At 41.6% G+C, this 18,113-nt stretch overlaps 1 long non-coding RNA gene across 1 annotated transcript in view; it reads left to right on the top strand.

The window, feature by feature from the left end:
* The first annotated feature begins 13,660 nt into the window (after positions 1-13,660).
* Positions 13,661-18,113, top strand: part of LOC142741369 (uncharacterized) — a 149,082-nt gene continuing 144,629 nt past the window's right edge. Inside the window, exon 1 of the long non-coding RNA XR_012881111.1 lies at positions 13,661-13,923. This is a non-coding gene — a long non-coding RNA (uncharacterized LOC142741369). The remainder of the gene's footprint in view (positions 13,924-18,113) is intronic.

Below are 18,113 nucleotides of genomic sequence, written 5' to 3'. Positions count from 1 at the left end.
AGTTCGTCCGGTGGCACCTGTGGTTGTCTGGACGATTGTGGGGCGGATTCCTCTGCTGTCAGCTCGGGTGTATCTTGGAAATTGTCACTGCTTCTATAATAGAAATGTATAGTGATTAAAAACATTGCCCCAAGGGACAAACACCCTCTTGTGAACAGTGACATTTCTTCAAGCTACAGTATGATTACTTACGGTCGCATCTCCATGATGTCTTTGAGAAACATGAGCTGCTGGGTGTACAGGTACTTCCTTTTTTTTGTGGCCCCATCTCCACTTCGGCCTCTGGCCCCATATTCCCTGCGGAACCGATCACGGGTGCTCCTCCACCGGGTCTTCACATCATCTACTGTACAAAGGTTTGTACAAAAAATTGGTCAGTCACAATGTTACAGCACACAAATCTACACTTCGAAACATTTTCATTCCGTTACACACCAACATACATTACACAAGCTCATGATGCAGTGACACACATGCTACATTGGGCATTTGGAAAATGTTACCACAGGGACACACTATAGCATGTGGGTTTTACATGACATCTAGAAATAAATTTACTTACCAATTCTCTTTCGGTCGCGTGTGCTGCCTTTAGCCCACTCCTGGCTGAAGAGCGTCTGCGCAATCTGATCCCATGCCACTTCTTTGCCAGTGCGGTCATGGTATGCCTCTGAACGCGTGTCCCACAACTCGGGCCTCTCCTGTACAAGGCAGATCAATTTCTCAACATCACAACCCCTAGGGATGGCTGCAGTTGTCTGTGTCAGAGCTCAGTATGTGCCAAACAAGTGCAAAACAACTTCCTGGTTTGTGCTTGTTTGGACAAGTTTTCTAACCCATTTACATACACTTAACAAGTCTTGCGTGAAAAACGCATGTCCCACGGAAGTGCTTCTGTGTGGCATGCGTGGTTTTCACGAAACCATTGACTTCAATGGGTGTGTGATGCGCGAAATACGCACAAATATAGGACATGTCGTGAGTTTTACGGAGCGGACAGACGCTGCGTGAAAATCACGGACAGTCTGAATGGCCCCATTGACTAACATAGGTCCGTGCGAGGCGCGTGAAAATCACGCGCGTTGCACGGACGTATTATACGTTCGTCTGAATAAGCCCTAACTGTGCCAAGGGTAGATCATAAAGGAAACAAAGTATAATGGAAAGACTAATTATTTTCCTCTTCTATTTATCTAAGCTTTGCGTTAACTTTTTTTATAATTTTTAAAATGGATCAAAAACTGCACGTGTGAATCAATCCAAGCCGAGGAAGATTTGTTTTTTGTGTTTTTTTGTCTCCAAACATGAGAACAGGCTGAAGAACAAGAGGCAACATTTTCAAAGGAAAGACTGGGGAGTGTATTTTGGGTACAAAATATAAACTGTATTCTGCAAGCAGTGCCAGAAGAACAGCTGCAGAGAATTTTATGTCCCTGCAGCCAGTGGCGGATTAAGTAGACCATGGGCCCTGGGCTGTTACCCAAACTTGGGCCCCCCTTCCTCACCGCCGCCCTGCCGCGCCGTAACTATTTTTGACACTACTTTTTTGGGCAAGCATTAACAGTGTTACGATTTCCCTTGTCACAGGGCTGTGTCCCTACATACTGAGAGTATCACACTGTGCAGGGACACAACCTCCTGACAAGGGGAATTGTCTATCAGTCCTGGACTGCAGAAAGACTTTTTGTGAAATACAAGGATTCCTATAATAAACATGTCAGGAGAGGTGACAGATTCTCTATAAATCTAGTGACTCACAGGTGACGACGTCTCAGATTCTAGTAGTTTTTTTCCTCTTTTCTTCTCCATCCGGTCCAGCGTTCATGACGACTTCTCCCGGCCATGACTCATTTCTGCAGAATTTGCCACTCAGACGTGTCCTCACTTTTCCAACATTTCCACACCTATAAACGAAAATAAAGTTATCATGGTGCCACATACTGTGCCCCTAAATATAATAGCACCAAACACTGCGTGCCTGAATATAATAATACCACACACTGTAAAACACCACATACACACAGCCCCCTGTACATAGTGCCACGCACAGCCCCTGTAGATATTACACACCCCCATAGATATCGCCATACACAGCCCCCTCTATATATCACACATCCTCCCCGTAGAGAGCGTTACACACAGCCCCATATAGATAGTGCCATACAGCCCCCTGTAGAGAGCGCCACACAGCCCTCCCCCTCTTGTAAATAGCACCAAATAGCCCCCCCTATAAAGAGCGCCACACACATACCACTGTGGATAGCACTACACAGCCCCCCCTTGTATATAGTGCCACACAGCGCTCCCCCTTGTATATAGTGCCACACAGCGCTCCCCTTGTATATAGTGCCACACAGCGCTCCCCCTTGTATATAGTGCCACACAGCGCTCCCCCTTGTATATAGTGCCACACAGCGCTCCCCCTTGTATATAGTGCCACACAGCGCTCCCCCTTGTATATAGTGGCACACAGCGCTCCCCCTTGTATATAGTGGCACACAGCGCTCCCCCTTGTATATAGTGCCACAAGGTTATGTACACATTTAAAAACTTTATATCATAATTTTATATATATATATATATATATATATATATATATATATTACCCAATTACCCTAATATAGACATGTAATATATTACAATTTACGGTAAACAATGACGATTACAAATAAAAGGTCTATTTTAGGGTAAAACTATGTTATTACCAAAAAAAATAGCTGAAACGTAAAAAAGCTTATTTGTTTACTATTATTTTCAAACTTTATGAATAAAAATTGTAAAATAGCAAAAAAGGTGTGTATAAAAACGATAAAAAACGAAACCTGCATTGGCCATGGAAAAAACGTCGCAAAAATCACGTCGTTTTTATTTATTTTTTATAAAAATGTGTGTTTGGTGCAACTTTGTAATTACATTTTATTAAAAAATATTTTTACTTTTTGAGATACAGCTGCTTTGTATCCTGTATCCGTCAGGTCAGCAGGACTGACAGGATCAGTGACACGCAGGATCCACCTCAAATCTATCACATCTAAGAATATAATTTAGCGCAGGGCCCGTTTCACTGATCCCGTCAGTCCTGCTGACCTGACGGATACAGGATACAAAGCAGCTGTATCTCAAAAAGTGAAAATATTTTTTAATAAAACGTAATTACAAAGTTGCACCAAACACACATTTTTATAAAAAATAAATAAAAACGACGTGATTTTTGCGACGTTTTTTCCGTAGACAATGCAGGTTTCTTTTTTTTTATCGTTTTTATACACACCTTTTTTGCTATTTTAGAATTTTTATTCATAAAGTTTGAAAATAATAGTAAAAAAATAAGCTTTTTTACGTTTCAGCTATTTTTTTTGGTAATAACATAGTTTTACCCTAAAATAGACCTTTTATTTGTAATCGTCATTGTTTACCGTAAATGTTAATATATTACATGTCTATATTAGGGTAATTGGGTCAGCGCTAGCGTTACAACAATGATTGGCGGGGGGGGACGACGGTTTTTATTGGGGTGGGTATTTTATGTGTATTTATTATTTCATTTTTTTTTGCACTTTACTTTCCTATTTTTTTATTACTGTGGTCTGTTCCTCAAAGGTCAAAAAAGACCTTTGGGGAACTTTATATATATTTTTTCTTTCTTTTACACCATGTTTTTCCACTGTAACTGGAGCTGCACAGCAGCCCCAGTTACAGGGGAAATCAGCCCTCTCATAGTGACGATTGTCACTAATAGGGCTGTGCTGGGTCTAGTTAGACCCAGCAGCAGCCTGCCACTAACGGCACCCGGCGATCATGTGACCAGTCACATGATCACCGGGAGGAATAGAGATAGCGCCGCTGCTGCTGTCTCTATTCCTATACACAGCGTTCATTGAACGCTGTGTAAGAAGACATCGGAGAAGACAGAAGCAGCGAAAGCTGCTTCTATCTTCTCCTCAGGGTCCCCGGCAGTCACTGACAGCCGGAGACCCGACATTCAGCTGCCCGATCGCGCGGGCAGCAAGTTAAAACCCGAGCCGTAGAAAGTCTATGGCTCGGGTTTTAAGGACCCGTCCCTGACCGCTGGCCGTAAAAATACAGCCAGCGGTCGGGAACCAGTTGGGCAGGAGGATAAGCCTGCTGTACTGACCTCAGCGCCGGTGACCGACCGCCCGGCTCTTGTCTTGCAGATTCGGAGTAACAGAACAGCCGTCCGTCGCTGTTCTGTTACTCAATGGCGGCGGCCCGCACTTGTCAGGGAGGCGTGTCCTACCCCTTTCCCGGCCAATTCCCTGCTCCTCCCCTCCTCATCTTCATTAGTTAGCAGCGCTAGCGCGCTGAATAGGTACCTTTGCAAGATGATGTGCGGTTCAAGCTTCCATGGGCCCCCTGGGAGCCTCGGGCCCCGGGCGGCCGCCCGAATCACCCATATGATAATCCGCCACTGCCTGCAGCTGCTCTCCTCTGTACCCAAATCAATCACGTTTGTAAAGATTCAGTACATTAGGGAAATACTGATAATGCTGTTCCCTAGTATTCAATGACAAACTTTAATGTGGTAATAACTTCTCTGTTGGAAACATTGTTATAAACAAATTTACAAATTGTAATTTTTTATTCCTACTTTTTATGATTTCATTAATGTTATAAATGCTTTCAGGGGAATAGTTAATCCCTTAGTCTGCGGAGTTGTGCATTTCTTCTTTGATGGATTGTACTGATATTCTTTTTTTTTTTTTTTTAAAGAACATTAACCACTCATGAATCAAATTAACAGTAATAATTAGTTCTTGCCATCAAAAATATGAACAGATTTTGATCAATTCAATATTTCATTTCTAGTAGCCAAAGAGGAAGCCGATTTAAATTTATTCCTTGAGGAGCTTTTCAATCAGATTACAATTATTCTGGTTACATAACTGTATGTATATTGCTTTATATATTTATTCATAACTTCAGGAGAACCTTTCACCTCCCCATACATGTGCAGCTGAGTGCAGCATGTAATGGGGAGGGCTGCACAAACCCTGGGGGCACTTAAATTTTTTTTTTACCCCCCTCCGTTATTTAGATATGGGTGCTGTTATATTTGGCACCCGATATTTAAATAACCCCCTGAACTGTCAATGGGGCGTGTACTGGCAAGGGGGCGTGTAATGGCAAGGGGGCGTGTTACTATGGCTGTGACACTGTCCAATCAGATACGGACAGCGTCACACCAAGAGCTGGAGAGAAGAGCATGAGCACGCGCACGCTCTCTTCAGCTTTCGGCAGACAAGGACTGCATCCATATTTGGTCCGTATGTGATCCGTATTGCATCCGTTTTTTAAATGGGTTGTCTTATGTCATTACATTTTCTCCCTAAGAGACATCCCTTCAGTAATACGGATCTGCAATAATGATGAAATACTGACGATATACTGATGTAATATCATCCGTAATATGTTTGTATTACGAATCCGTATTACAGATGTTTACAAACTCGCTCCTCTGAAAGAGGCCTTAGTCAATTGTCCACTAAGTATAGCAATTTACAAACCAAATGCACATTTGACCACCCATGATCCTCTGTGGCTGATGGCAGTGCATTTAGCTCACTATTAAGAGGTGTTTTTTGTTTTATTTTATTTCTAAATTGTATAAATCACTGATTTTAGTTTATAGTATAATACATGCCTGCAAAAATGAAGCAATAGTGTTGCCTGTGATCGGATTTGAACTAAAACCTTAAACTGTATTTACCATTACAAAAAATTAAATTACAATCACTCCTTAAGCAGCTGTAGATAATAATTAGATGTAGTCCAGTCAGAAATGTTGTGTCTAACCTGCATATTTTTTGCAGTTTTTTGTAAATGTCCATTCTCTCTCCATGCTAGCTGAGTTGGAGGGTTCCTTCTGGGATGTATGAGCTGTGTTGTGTGCTAATCAGATGTCTCCCATGCTCCTCACCTTTTTATGTTACATCCCCCTCCTTCCTGTCTCCCACTTAATTTTTTTCACTAGATGGATTTTTTGGGAGATTGAGAAGGTTCCTGGACATTTACAAAGACCTGGCACGCAGGGCCGTAATTATAGGTCACTCTGCCCTAGGCCCTAAGCCTGAATACGCCCCCATTTAAAGCGGCATTTAATTAATTCACTGATTTACCATGATTGTGTGGACTGTATTCTTCAAGTGCCATGTACTCTATTGAAAATTACAGGGCACACTATGCTGTACCAGATTCTGGAATTGGTATACATAAATTAGCCATACCCCCAAATAATAATAAAAACAGAGAATAAATATTGCCACCATACAGCGACTAAACAATACCACTATACAGTGTCTGAATAAAACCACCATACAGTTACTAAATAACACCAACATACAGTGGCTGGATAACACCAACATACCGTGACTGGATAATACCACCATATAGAGACTGGATTACACTACCATACTGGGACTGAATAGCATCATTAAAACGGACAGGCATCTGCTAGGTCATGCCTCCGGCATGATCTAGCAGGCATTCGCTCCAGGCAGACCTGGGGCCTTTATTAGGCCCCCGGCTGCCATTAGAGACACAGACACTCGGCGATCGTATCGCCGGGTGTCGGTGGGAGAGAGAGAGAGCTCCCTCCCTCTCTCCAAAACCACTCAGATGCGGTGCTCGCTATTGTGCACCGCATCTGAGGGGATAAACGGGTGAGATCGATAGTAATATCGATCTCACACAGCAGAGCAGGGACGCTCCCAGCCCTCAGCTGCCTCTAGCAGCTGAGAGCAGGGAGATTTGACGCTCCCTGCTCTGTTTATTTTATCCTGATGCAGTGGCGTAAAAAGGCATATGCATCAGAATAAAGCCCGTTAGTGGCCATCGTTAAAAGGCGTATTGGCGGTCACTAACGGGTTAAATAAAAATTTGACACATTTTATACAATAAACATTAAAATAAGTCTCAATACATAAAATATGCACATATTTGGTAGCGTCACGGCCGTAATAACAAATTTAGAGCATTAATTCTGGTATCATGACAACCCTATGAGTTATGCAGACCAGAACAATAGGGAGATCCATCCCCAACACTTGTTTCACACATAGCTTCTTTTGGGGGCCATACCAAGGGTGGATGCAAATCAGTATATAAAGCCATATCCTCCAGTAAAAAACACATCACACAGCTGTTTAAAATAGACACATAATGAACAAAAATTACCTAATTATCTTATACGAATCGCATGGGTAAAAAATGGCAACAATGCTGCTTCTCATCCCGTCCTGCTAGAAAGGCATTAGCCTGGCCAGAGTATAGACAAGATACTCATAAATTGTTCAGGTCTGTCTTTTTAATGGCATCCTAGTCTACATGGTATTCTTCTTTGGTTTAATGCCTCTAGCGCCATTCAACATACTTTTTTTTATATCCTTAGCAAAACATATTGTGTATAAACTATACCTATTTAGATACAATGATGCATTCAGAAAGTCTTCAGACCCTTTTAATTTTTTCACATTTTGTTATGTTGAGGATTTGTGCTAAAATAAAAAAAATAAAAAATTTTCACCCATCATTCTGCACTCAATATCCCATAATGACGAAGTAAAAACAGAATGTTAGTAATGTTTGCTAATGTATTGAAAAGGAAAAACCAAAATATTGCATTGACATAAGTATTCAGACCTTTTACTTATTACTTAGTTGAAACCCCTTTGGCAGCGATAACAGCCTTAGGCTGGGTTCACACGAGCACATTAACATCCGTAATGGACGGACGTATTTCGGCCGGAAGTCCCGGACCGAACTCAGTGCAGGGAGCCGGGCTCCTAGCATCATAGTTATGTACGACGCTAGGAGTCCCTGCCTCTCCGTGGAACTACTGTCCCGTACTGAAAACATGATTACAGTACGGGACAGTTGTCCTGCAGAGAGGCAGGGACTCCTAGCATCGTACATAACTATGATGCTAGGAGCCCGGCTCCCTGCACTGAGTTCGGTCCGGGACTTCCGGCCGTAATACGTCCGTCCATTACGGACGTTAATGTGCTCGTGTGAACCCAGCCTAAGTCTTTCATTCCAAATCATGTCCAATCAAATGAATTTACCAGATGGACTCCAATCAAGGTGTAGAAACTTTTTAATGATGATCTAGAGAAATGGGAAGCGCACAGAGCTCAATTATAATTGTCATAGCAAAGGGTCTGAATACTTATGTCCATGTGAAATTTTACTTTTTCATTTTCTATAAATTTGCAAACATTTCTAAAGTTCTGTTTTCACTTTGTCATTATGAGGTATTCAGTGCAGAATGATGGGGAAAAAAACGTGAATTTTTAAAATTATTTTAGCACAAGGCCTCAACATAACAAAATTTGAAAAACGTGAAAGGGTCTGAAGACTTTCCCAATGCACTGTATTGTCTATGTACGAACGCATGTATTTTACTTTAGGGCTGCAGCTCTCATATTTAATGATGAAGTTCCTCTGAAGGCTTATAAGCTTTGTGATTGGCTCTTATTATTTGGGTGGGGGGGGGGGGGGGTTGGATCAGCACAGTCCTGTGACTGGTTAATGGGCATGCACGGTCCAGACTTTCGGACGCCAGGTGCCGATGCTTCCTCGTTATTAGGTCTGCAAGAAAATGGTGTGTAATTATCAAATATTTGTAAATTACTATATAAAGAACAATACTCTCACTAACTGTATCAACTATACGCATGGGTCACTTTCTCTTTTTTTCAGTGCTGTTGATCTGACCAGACTTATTTGCTCTCTCTCTCCGTCTCATGCATAATTATTTTTTCTTTGGCTCCTTGACTGCCATGTATATACAAGGGTCATATGCTCACTTTGCATTATGCCTTATCTGTAATTTTTTTTGGGTGTTAAATTGGTATTTTGATGTATTATCTATATTGGTTATGTGCTTCATATATGGTGTTCATTACGGTGTTTAGGGAGCCTTGTATTGGAGATCTTTTATATCCTGATTGGTCTAGCCTCATTTTTAAGGACCTCATCACTAGAGGGTCACACTATTGTTTGTGACCCCCTTTGAATATTGTCTATTTTAATTGTGGTTTTATACTTGTATGTGTCCTTTGTGGGCGCATATATATTTTTTGTGTATTATAATATATCTATTGTGTTTATTCTATTCTGTATTTTTTTGTCTGTGCATACTTCCTTTTTTTGACTTGTCGATTTTTTTGTATATCATAGTGGTCAGATACTACACAAGCGGTCTGAAGAGTATCACCACACTGTAGACTGGACAAATTAATAAAATACTGATCAGATGCAGACAAAGGCAGAAAAAACAAATAAATCCAGTGACTCACGGGTGACGTCTTCTCTAATTGGAATCATTTGCTTTCCCTTTTCTTCTTCACCTGGCCCAGACCGCTATGACAAGTTCTTCCAGCTACGACTGGCCTCTGCAGCATTTGTCACACAGACATCTTTGGCTCCATGCTTTCTTAGCACATCTTCAGCAACTTCACAAACCCCCCAATCCTGCTGCCTCCTTTGATAGGGCCATTCTGCTGTTACCCCTAATAATGGGTCTGCTGTGTTGCTCAGTGCCCCCAAATACTGTACCGACGTCAAATTCAGTGCCTCACAGTAAAAAGTACCTCCAACCTGCCCCACAATAAATAGCTCCATAGATAGAACCTCATAGTAAATAGTGCCATAGTACACATAGTACACAATATAAACTTGTACCATATCAATAGTGTCTCCCTGAGTGTTCCATATAGACTTGTGTCATCTATAGTGACCCATATAAAGTTGTGCCATAAATATTGCCCTGTGCCATTCAGACTAGACCCCCTAAAATAATTTAGACCCGGATTAGACCCCTTAAAGTAATTAAGATCTCAGATTAGAACCCCCAAATTAGTTCAGACACAACGGAAATCAGTCACTGACCGCTCCGTAAAATAGGTGCCGCTCATCTGTCACTCAGTGGCGCTCGCACAGTTTATGATGGTGCTCTCAGACAGCTAAAATTTACTGGGGAGCTCTATCCAGCCACAATTTGCAGGGGCGCTCTCAGAAAGCCTCAGTTTAGGGGGGGGGGAACATAAATCTCCCAAAGGCTATGTTCACACTGAGTTTTTTTGACAAGTTTTTTGACGCGGAAACCGCACCAAAAAACTCCTCAAAAAACGCCCGAAAATGCCTCCCATTGATTTCAATGGGAGTTGGACGAGTTTTTTTACCGCGAGTAAAAAAAACGCGTCGCGGTAAAAAGAAGGGTCATGACCCATCTTGAGACGGTTTCCGCCTCTAAAACTCCATTTCAATCAGTCAGAAAGAGGGAAAAAAAACCTCGACGAGTGTTTTGACGAGTTTTTGTCAAACCACTGTGCAAAAACCTACTGGAGCAGTTTTTGCAGGAGGAATTTTCCTCCTGCAAAAAAACTCAATGTGAACACAGCCTAAAAGTGATGTGATGTTAAAAGTTCCCGACTTATACTACAATTTTCCACTACGCTGGACGTTTTGGACAGTTCCACCCCTTAACATGCCTCTGAATTGTGGTCTACTATAATGTGTCCCTGTGTCAAGGTTGACTGTTTCAGGACATCCCACCATCATTATTGAGGTTCAGTCCCAGTACACTATTCATAAGGCAAGTGTCATTGCAACAAACATACCTCTGACCATGACCATGACTTGTTGTGGACAGGGGGCTCTTCTGTAATATGATGACTGATGAGAGTCAGAACATAATAGCTATGACTGCTGAGAGTTGTAGTTTAAAAATATATGCTAAATCTAAGGGTTATACTGAAGAGTCTCAAAGTTTGTACTTCAGTGCATTACGCACCGTTGATCATGCTGAGAACTGTAGATGGAAGTAGAAAACTTTGAGACAAAGGATATGATGGCAGTTGTTACTTAAAATAGATTAATATGAATGCACCTGCTGAGAGCTGTAGTTCACCCCACAACCTATGATGTCCTTTCTCTCAAAGCTGTTTCCTTCCCACTACAATTTTTAGTATAAGGTAGTTTAACAATAGGTTAAAAGAAAACAAATTAAAGAGACAACACACAGCCCCCTGTAGATAGTGCCACACACAGCCCCCCGTGTAGATAGCGCCACACATAGCCCTCCATGTAGAAAGCACCACACACAGCCCCTCTTTTGTATATAATGCCACACAGCCCCATGTAGATAGCTCCGCACACAGCCTCCTCTTGTAGATAGTGCCACACACAGCCCCCTGTAGATAGCGCCACACACAAAAGAGAGGTGGGAGCATTGCTTATCTCCCTCCCTCTCTCGCTGCCGACAGTGGGCAAACAGTGCACTAGTTCCTAGTGGCAAATATGGCCCTGCTTTTAGGCAGGAAAAAGGGAACTACAGGTTGCTGGAAGGTTAGGAATATGCCACTTTCCCTATTAAGATAAATTACTAAATGTCATGTTTTTACGCATACTACTGATTTGTGCAAAAAAATATGTAAAAGCGATATAAATTTGCGTGATTGATTAAGTTGAAATTATTTCTCTTTGTTCTAGTAATAAAGTTCAAGACCAGTGGCGGATTAAGTAGACCATGGGCCCTGGGCTGTTACCGATAGTTGGGCCCCCCTTCTCCACCGCCGCCCTGTAACTATTGTTAACACTTCCTTTTTGTCCAGACATTAACAAATGGGTGTTACTACTGCCCTTGTCAAAAGGCTGTGTCCCCACATACTGACAGTCTCCAACCATCGCTGACAGTATCGCACCGTGTAGGGACACATTCTCCTGACAAGGGGAATAGTAACACTTATTTGTCTATCAGTCCTGGACTGCACAAAGACTTTGTGAAATACAAGGATTTCCCATAATAAACATGTCAGTAGAGATGACAGATTGTCTATAAATCTAGTGACTCACAGGTGACGACGTAGTTTTTTTCCTCTTCTCCATCCAGTCCAGACTTCATGACGACTTTTCCCGGCCATGACCCATTTCTGCAGAATTTGCCACTCAGATGTCTTTGGCTCCTCACTTTTCCAACATTTCCACACCTATAAACAAAGATAATATTATCATGGTGCCACACACTGTGCCCCTAAATATAATAGCACAGTATAATGCCTCCATAGCTGCTACACAGTATAATGCCCCATAGCTGACACAGTATAATGCCCCATAGCTGACACAGTATAATGCCCCATAGCTGACACAGTATAATGCCCCATAGCTGACACAGTATAATGCCCCATAGAGGTGACACAGTATAATGCCCCCATAGCTGACACAGTATAATGCCCCCATAGCTGACACAGTATAATGCCCCCATAGCTGCGACACAGTATAATGCCCCATAGCTGCGACACAGTATAATGCCCCCATAGCTGACACAGTATAATGCCCCACAGCTGACACAGTATAATGCCCCATAGCTGACACAGTATAATGCCCCATAGCTGACACAGTATAATGCCCCCATAGCTGACACAGCATAATGCCCCATAGCTGACACAGTATAATGCCCCCATAGCTGACACAGCGTAATGCCCCCATAGCTGACACAGTATAATGCCCCATATGTACGTACCTAATAATTAAAAAAACCATAATTGCTTACCTATCCCGGTTCCCACGACGGTGGGGGATGCTTCTCCTCCTTTGCACTGTGCTGTGAGTGACTCCGTGCAGGCAGGCGCGATGACGTCACTACATCGCGCCTGCCTGCACCGAGCCGCTCACGGCAGAGTGAATGCTGGAGCGAGGCTCCAGCATTCAACCCAACTGAATCTGCGTCCTGCAGACGCAGATTCAGTTGGAAGCGGGCAGCGCGGCAGCTAGCAGCGCTGCATAGTTTTTTAAGATAGTGTGCGGTTCGGGCTGCGATGGGCCCCCTGGCAGCCTCGGGCCCCGGGCGACCGCCCGAAACGCCCATATTATAATCCGCCATTGTTCAAGACTGTCAGAATTTCTGGATATATGCCAGATCAAAGGAATTTTACCATGCTTGGTATTTTTGCTGGTTATCTTATTTTCTTTGTAGCATGTGACTGGAAGGTTTTTTTTTTAGGCATGTCAATTTATGGGTGCCAAAATCTTTCAACATTTTTGAAACACTGACGATCCGATTTTAGGTTTGCTATTAGACATGGACTTTTTAATTTGTGTATTCATTACAACTAGTGGGTTCCAAAGAGATCCCTGAGCATATGGATATATCTAAAAATTATATTAAGTAATTTGAATACATTTCCATATAGATTGGTTGACATCTATCTGATTTTACAGATTTTCTGACTCCTGAATGGCAAATCTGCTGACTTATCAAGTGACACAACGCCAATTCTTAAATTACTCTATAACTAGACAGATTTTGCCTTTAGGGTCACAACCTTTGTGGGAGCCATATTAGCAATCATATCCGTTGTTGCCTAACTTGAAACAGTAAGAAATAGCTCAATAATATTGAAATGTGGGTTTATTTATAATAATGAATGCATTATTGATGGGAGTCTCAATATTGTCAAGTAGTTCCCATCTATTATATATTTTCGAAAGTTTGTTTGAAGCCCGATTTTTCATTGGTTTAAAATGGATCACGTCATCTGTAAGCCATAACAACCAATCAGATCGCTGCTTGGATTTTTAATACCTGCTTTGGAAATGATAAAAGCTTACCTGATTGGCTGCTGGTAGGGATGTAACAACCAGAGTGATGTCACACTGCTGCTGCTGACATCATAATCTGCCTCCCGGTACATTATTCAGAGACCAGACACACATCTAATACACCGCCTGCTGCCACCAGACTCCACATCCAGGAGAGGACGCACAATATTCCTTACAAGACCGCACTCCATTTCTTGCTACAAAGAGAAGCCATCTCTGCTGTGTTTTCCTGGGACATGATCAGAACAACTTCCTACATGTAACATGGGAGACATCACAGTCCTTCTACTATACTGGATAAAGGTTAGTATATATAGGCAGGTTGTGTATTTTGTTAAATTTGCCAACAACCCCGTTTTGTGGGAGACAGTCCAGCAGGCCGGGTTAGGAAAGGTGGTGTTTATGCAAATTTGTGTTTTCAGGCAGAAAGGGGGCGAGTCATCAATGCTTTGCTACTATAAATAGTATGGGGGAGGGGTATTAGTGAGATTAAAATCTATTTGTTCATCCACACACTTACGCTCTGTGCAGTAACGGGACGTCACTGTAATGGAAATGTCTCCAAATTTGATATGGACACAATCCATTATAACGTTCATTTTTATATCCATGTTACAGACAATTCTTTTGGTTATTGATATAAATTAGACTTTCAATGTTAGTGGTTACTGAAAATTACAATGTTATATATGTCTCATAATGAGAGCCACTGTAGTTTATATGAGAAGAATGTGTTGTGCTGGTTACTATGGTGATAACAGCCATCTTGGGGCTTATGTCTGAAGTATGGATTGTGCCGGTTGCTATGGTGATACCAGCCATCTTGTGCCTTATACGAGAACAATGTGTTGTGCTGATTGCAATGACAGACATCTTGGAACTTATGGGAGAAGATTGAACCTCATTTAACACAACTGTCTAATAGAAAAACTGGATTTGTTGACCATAGCAACCAATCACAGTGCAGCTTTCATATTTCCAGCGCATTGTTTACAAGAGAGCGTTGGAATAGAAACATGCAGTCTTTAATCAACACTATATAAATCTGTAATGAATATATTGCTTCATTTCATTTCTTTTATGCTTCCAATAACATTATTTACACTCTCTAGCAATTAAATTCATATCGAGAGGTAGCAATTAAATTCATACTGAGAGGTATTTAAATAGTGAGCTTTTACTCTATCTATACCGTAAGTCATCCTCCCGAGCAACGCTGGGTATAAAAGCTAGTAATTAGAAAAATACAACACAATGCTGTATGAGAGTCACACATTGGATGGCTGAATGTATGATTCTCAATGATAAGACGACAACCCCTATTTGAACAAAAGCGGGCCCAGCATTGGGGGGAAAGTCCCGTCTGGCCAGATGCTGCAGGGGTAATATAGTATTACATTGCGACCTTTTAATTAAATGACCAACCATTGAATTCAATGGATGGGTTGGGTCCGCCAGAGAGGAGGACCACTTCTATGATGCCATTATACCCTAAAAGGGCATATGGATGGGGTTGTCTTTATGACACAACCCCTTTCATATGGGGCAGCTATTAATTTTGATAAATAAATAATAAATTTGATAATTTAACCTGCTTTTGCAATGTCTTATTCACTTTAATTTTTCATTTTTCATGTTGTACAGTTGTTTTGATAATCCGAGTTTTATTCCCCTTCTAATCATGTATGTCACTTAATTATTTCCTAGTTCTGGTAAACTAATATCTTTATAACAAATGTTTTAACATCATCATAATACAATACTCCTTTATTAAAGTAAAATCTTATCCTCAAACCAATAGTGAAATTATATGCAAATCTTTAGTCTCATTTACTTCTGCATTCTTCCAGTGACAAAGTAGGTTCATATTAAAATAATTTATCAGCTTCAGACCTGGAAATTAAACCCAAAATCAGTTCAGCGTTAAAATATTAGAGCTCTCACAGCACCATTAAACTTAAATTTAACAGTTATTATAAGCACAGCTTATAAAAAGAGCTGCTAATTATTCATATATATATATATATATATATATATATATATATATATATATATATATATATATAGCTAGGTACAGAATTGTTTGGACAGTGACATTCAGGTTTAACCCCTTAGTGACCAGCCTATTTTAGGCCTTAATGACCAAGTCCTCCGGCGCGTCCTAATAGGCATATGCCCAGGGCAGACCTGGGGGCCTTTATCAGGCCCCCGGCTGCCATGACACCCCATCGGAAACCCGCAATTGCATTTGCGGGCCGCCGATGGGTGAGAGAGGGAGCTCACTCCCACTGTTAAATGTTTAACAAGTTAAATGCTGTGGTCACTATTGACGGCGGCCTTTAACGGGTTAATTGACCGCGATCTAAGTAAACTTCGATTGCGGGCGTTGGAGCAGGAGCCCAGCTGTCATCAAACAGCAGAGCCCCGGTGCACGGGACACCCGTGCAGGACTTAGACTGGGCCACCGTGAAAAGGCGGCGGCCTAGCCTAAGACCCCTTAGTGACAGGCGTGAAAAGGCGTATTGGTGGTCACTATGGGGTTAATTCAAAGGGTTGAACAAAAATATCCTGTGAAACGCTTAGGAATTGCAACCATTTTTATACACAGCCTCCTAATTTCAGGGGCTCAAACGTAATTGGACAAATTAACATTACCATAAATAAAATGTTTTTTTCTTTTTTCTTAATACTTTGTAGAGAACCCATTGCAGGCAATGACTGCCTGAAGTCTGGAACCCAAGGACATCACCAAACGCTTCTTGGTTTCCTCTTTTGTGATGCTTTGCCAGACCTTTACTGCAGCTGTCTTCAGTTGTTGCTTGTTTGTGGGTCTTTCTGCCTTAAGTTTTGTCTTAAGCAAATGAAATGCATGCTCGATCGGGTTGAGATCTGGTGATTGACTTGGCCATTGCAGAATATTCCACTTCTTTGCCTTAATAAACTCCTGGGTTGCTTTTGCAGTATGTTTTGGGTCATTGTCCATCTGTACTGTGAAGCGACGTCCAATCAACCTTTCTGCATTTGGTTGAATCTGAGCAGAAAGTATATCCCTGAACACTTCAGAATCCACCCGGCTGCTTCTGTCTTCAATCACATCATCAATAAACACTAGTGACCCAGTGCCTTTGGCAGCCATGCATGCCCATGCCATCACACTGCCTCCACCATGTATTACAGAGGATGTGGTGTGCTTTGGATCATGAGCCATTCCAAGCCTTCTCCATATTTCTTCCTCCCATCAGTCGGGTACAGGTTGATCTTAGTTTCATGCTATTCCAGAACTGGGTTGGCTTCTTTAGATGTTGTTTGGCAAAGTCTAATCTGGCCTTTCTAATTTTGAGGCTGATTAATGGTTTACACCTTGTGGTGAACCCTTTGTATTTGCTCTCATGAAGTCTTCTCTTTATGGTAGACTTAGATACTGATGCACCTACTTCCAGGAAAGTGTTCTTCACTTGGGTAGATGTTGTGAAGGGTTTTTCTTCATCATTGAAAGGATCCTGCGATCATTCACTGCTGTTCTCTTCTGTGGACGTCCAGGCCTTTTGGAGTTCACGAGATCACCAGTGCAGCGCTGCTTTTTTTTTTTCAGGAATGTACCAAACTGTTGATTTGACCACTCCTAACATTTTTGCTATCTCTCTGATGGATTTCTTCATTTTTTTCAGCCTAACGATGGTCTGTTTCACTTGCATTGAGAGCTCTTTTAACCTCATGTTGTGGGTTCACAGCAACAGCTTCCAAATGCAAATGTCACACCTGGAATCAACTTCAGACCTTTTACCTGCTTAATTGATGATGTATTAACGAGGGAATGGCCCATGCAGCCCATTAAATAGCTTTTGAGATAATTATTCAATTACCTTTGATCCCTTGAAAAAGAGGCAACTACATATTAAAGAGCTGTAATTCCTAAACTCTTTCTCAAATTAGGATGTGAATACCCTCACATTAAAGCTGAGAGTCTGCACATTAATATTGATTATATAACTGTATATTCAATATGTTTTGGTAAACAGCTAACATGCTAAAACTTGTGTCACTGTCCAAATAATTCTGGATCTAACTGTATATAACTGTTTCTGGGAGAATCTCAGCGCTATGATACAAAGTATTGATTTTGGGAGGGCAGACATTTTCCTGGACTTCCAATCTGTAATCCCATTTGAAGAATATTACAGTCAGCCTCTTCCCTGCCCAAAATATCTGTTTACACGGAACTTTCTGTTTAACCCTCTAAAAGGGTTGTCTGCTTAAGAAAATCTTTTTGCAAATTCCCTCAGGGAAGCATAAGTTATTAGAAGGGTATCCCCAGTTTGGCACCTTCAAATGTTAACCATAGTGGAGATCACTGCAGGGATATTGAACACTTGTTGTCAATTTCCCTCACAGATTACAGCTGGTCCCAGGGGAAAACACCTTTAATGACCACCCAACAACTTTTGACTTTGGGCAAAGTCTGTATTTCTGGCACAGTGTAGCAGATTTACCAT

This window comes from Rhinoderma darwinii, chromosome 2 (assembly GCF_050947455.1).
Source record: "Rhinoderma darwinii isolate aRhiDar2 chromosome 2, aRhiDar2.hap1, whole genome shotgun sequence".
Taxonomy (NCBI): Eukaryota; Metazoa; Chordata; class Amphibia; order Anura; family Rhinodermatidae; genus Rhinoderma; species Rhinoderma darwinii.
Note: the sequence above shows the minus strand (reverse complement) of the source record. Positions and strands in the feature narration are given on the sequence as shown.